We start from the raw sequence: 3,969 nt of genomic DNA on the forward strand, positions 1-3,969 counted from the left end.
CCCTCCTCAGTCTCTCCCTGAGGTTTCTAACATTTCTCCCCCTTTAATTATGGGGTTTCTTTTAGGAAGTGTTTCCTTGTGCGATGCGAGGGTCTAAGGACAGAGGGTCTGAGGACAGAGGGTGTAAGGACAGAGGGTGTAAGGACAGAGGGTCTGAGGACAGAGGGTCTGAGGACAGAGGGTGTAATGACAGAGGGTGTAATGACAGAGGGTCTGAGGACAGAGGGTGTAAGGACAGAGGGTGTAATGACAGAGGGTCTGAGGACAGAGGGTCTGAGGACAGAGGGTGTAATGACAGAGGGTCTGAGGACAGAGGGTGTAAGGACAGAGGGTCTGAGTACAGAGGGTGTAAGGACAGAGGGTCTGAGGACAGAGGGTGTAAGGACAGTGGGTGTAAGGACAGAGGGTCTGAGGACAGAGGGTCTGAGGGTGTAATGACAGAGGGTCTGAGGACAGAGGGTGTAATGACAGAGGGTCTGAGGACAGAGGGTGTAAGGACAGAGGGTCTGAGGACAGAGGGTGTAATGACAGAGGGTCTGAGGACAGAGGGTCTGAGGACAGAGGGTGTAAGGACAGAGGGTGTAAGGACAGAGGGTCTGAGGACAGAGGGTCTGAGGACAGAGGGTGTAATGACAGAGGGTGTAATGACAGAGGGTCTGAGGACAGAGGGTGTAAGGACAGAGGGTGTAATGACAGAGGGTCTGAGGACAGAGGGTCTGAGGACAGAGGGTGTAATGACAGAGGGTCTGAGGACAGAGGGTGTAAGGACAGAGGGTCTGAGTACAGAGGGTGTAAGGACAGAGGGTCTGAGGACAGAGGGTGTAAGGACAGTGGGTGTAAGGACAGAGGGTCTGAGGACAGAGGGTCTGAGGGTGTAATGACAGAGGGTCTGAGGACAGAGGGTGTAATGACAGAGGGTCTGAGGACAGAGGGTGTAAGGACAGAGGGTCTGAGGACAGAGGGTGTAATGACAGAGGGTCTGAGGACAGAGGGTCTGAGGACAGAGGGTGTAAGGACAGAGGGTGTAAGGACAGAGGGTGTAAGGACATCAATATTGTTATTATAATAATAGCTTCTTCTTCTTCTTCTTCTTCTTCTCTTCTTCTTCTTCTTCTTCTTCTTCTTCTTCTTCTTCTTCTTCTTCTTCTTCTTCTTCTTCTTCTTCTTCTTCTTCTTCTTCTTCTTCTTCTTCTTCTTCTTCTTCATCTGTAAATCAAAGAACATTGAATAACTCATCTCAATAATCTAGACACATGTTCTAGATTGATAGATCAAGATGTTCTTTATTATCACCAGAGGTGTTGGGAGGGAGCTCCGTGTTGTCCATGTGGATGCTGGTGGCGTCCAGAGCTGCAGCAGGCTGAGGACTAAACACACGCTGAGTTAGTGAACTCTTCAAAAACCTGCAAACATCCTTTTTCTATGAAACAACGTGACCTCCTGTCAGGTGACTCTTCCAGCTGGATTGTGTTGATGGGGGCTGCAGGCCGGAGCATGATGACACCTGATGGCAGAGCTTCACCTGTGCTGTTGAATAGAAACCCAGACAACCAGCAGCCTGCACTTTAGACAGCCTGCTGGGGTCGATGATCGGAGGAATATATCGGCCTTCTGCTTAGCGAGCAGAGAGAGAGACGACAGGGAATAACAGCACATCACATCTAACTCTGTCAATTAAGAGTTTATTCAACACACCAGATGGTGATTGTTGGACACACACACACACACACACACACACACACACACACGCACACACGGACAGACATTATCCCCCCCCCCACCCACACACACACACACACACACACACACACACACACACACACGGACAGACATTATCCCCCCCACCCACACACACACACACACACACACACACACACACACACACACGGACAGACATTATCCCCCCCCCCACCCACACACACACACACACACACACACACACACGGACAGACATTATCCCCCCCCCACCCACACACACACACACACACACACACACACACACACACACACACACACGGACAGACATTATCCCCCCCACCCACACACACACACACACACACACACACACACACACACACACACGGACAGACATTATCCCCCCCCCACACACACACACACACACACACACACACACACACACGGACAGACATTATCCCCCCCCCACCCACACACACACACACACACACACACACACGGACAGACATTATCCCCCCCCCACCCACACACACACACACACACACACACACACACACGGACAGACATTATCCCCCCCACCCACACACACACACAGACATTATCCCTACACACGCACACACACACACACACACACACACACACACACACACACACACACACACACACACACACACACACACGCACAGACATTATCCCCCCCCCCACACACACACACACGCACAGACATTACCCCCCCCCCCCCCACACACACACACACACACACGTGCGCACACAGTTACAGTCAGAGACATAGTGGAGGAGGAAAACAAACAAAATCCGCTGCTAAATGTTGTACTTTAAAATGACACAGTATAATTGTAAAGTTTAAGTATAATTATTTATTACAGCTCAAAATGGTCTGCGAGCCATATCTCGTCATCGAAAGAGCCATAGGTTCCCGACCCCTGATCTATTGCATGTTAGGAAAATAAGAAGATGCCAATTCCAAATCTTTGTGTTCTGTTTTTAACGTGAGAGAGTAACGTCGGCTATATTTTCTGAACTCACTCTTAAAACCCGCCATAAATAAATGAATAACTATTTCTCCTGTAACGTTACATGAACATACAGCGCAGACTTGTTATAGGAGCGTGACTAGTTTTACTTTAGGTATTTTCGCTCTTTCAGTTTTGTTGACAGTTTGACAGGTTCAACAAAGGAATGCTGAAAATAATAACAGTGGAAATAATATTGAAAAGATCCATTTAGTAGTTATGTGACTGTAAACTATGGTTTCTCTACATACTGTGGGGAGAAGAGACGCTCACCCGCTGTGTTTGGTTTCTTATGTAAATGAATATGAAACATGAGAAATGTTCCTACCTGTGTGGTTGCAGACGCTCTTTAACTCGCAGTTATCGACTGTAGAAAATAACACATACAAACAAAACAAAAGAACAAAGCTTCGTCTGCTGCTCTCCAGATAGTCTAACACTTTACAGCGCAGCAAGCATCAATAATAAAGTTAAAAAGTCCTATTTTATAATTATACATTCATCCAGAGTTCATGGAGTCAGACGGAAGGTTCGCTGCCGATGAGCCTCGCGCCGCTGTGACTGCTCTGCGCGAGGAGGAGACCTGGAACAGCTGTACACGTCAGAGCACCTTTATAGTCTCGAGCAGTGGTTAACAACACTTTCCTTAAGTGGCTTCTCTATCTTCATCCTTGTGCCCTCTGTCCTGACATTACTTAACTCGTTTGAAGTAAACTCAGATAAATGAAAGTATATATGAATAAAAAAATACATAAATAAATGTGTGAATAAATGAATAAGTAAATAAATATAAAGATGTATAAATATTATAATTACACAAATACATATAACACTGTATATATTTAATGTCTCATTTAATTTGTGATTGATTTATTTACTGTAACATGAGGCATTACATAACAATTATTTATTTAAACACTGTGAACAAATGAAAGTACATATCAATAAAAATATGTACATAAGTCATTTTTTAATAAATGCATAAGTAAATAAATATACAAATATTTAAACATCTAAATACCTAAATAAATAAACACACAAATACAATTAACATTATTATAGTTAATGTCTTGTGAACCTTTGTGGCATTAAATATTAATACAAATATGAATCTTTTATCTTTTAATCTCCTAAAGATGGATTATTATATCTCTCTGCTCTGTGACTGTTCAAGGTACAATTAGATATTCAGGGACAGGCGCACCCTGCGCTCTTTGTGGCTGCAACATGCTCTCTTTAG

The 3,969-nt window shown here is 44.9% G+C and overlaps 1 long non-coding RNA gene across 1 annotated transcript; it reads right to left on the reverse strand.

Moving 5' to 3' along the window:
• Positions 1 to 1,173: 1,173 nt before the first annotated feature.
• On the reverse strand, positions 1,174 to 3,497 carry LOC115005864 (uncharacterized). Its single transcript, XR_003831992.1, has 3 exons — positions 3,058 to 3,497; positions 1,294 to 1,367; positions 1,174 to 1,206 (listed from the first exon to the last, which is right to left on the reverse strand). It is a non-coding gene; the product is annotated as an uncharacterized LOC115005864 (long non-coding RNA).
• Positions 3,498 to 3,969: the final 472 nt, after the last annotated feature.

This window comes from Cottoperca gobio, unplaced genomic scaffold (genome assembly GCF_900634415.1).
Source record: "Cottoperca gobio unplaced genomic scaffold, fCotGob3.1 fCotGob3_382arrow_ctg1, whole genome shotgun sequence".
NCBI lineage: Eukaryota > Metazoa > Chordata > Actinopteri > Perciformes > Bovichtidae > Cottoperca > Cottoperca gobio.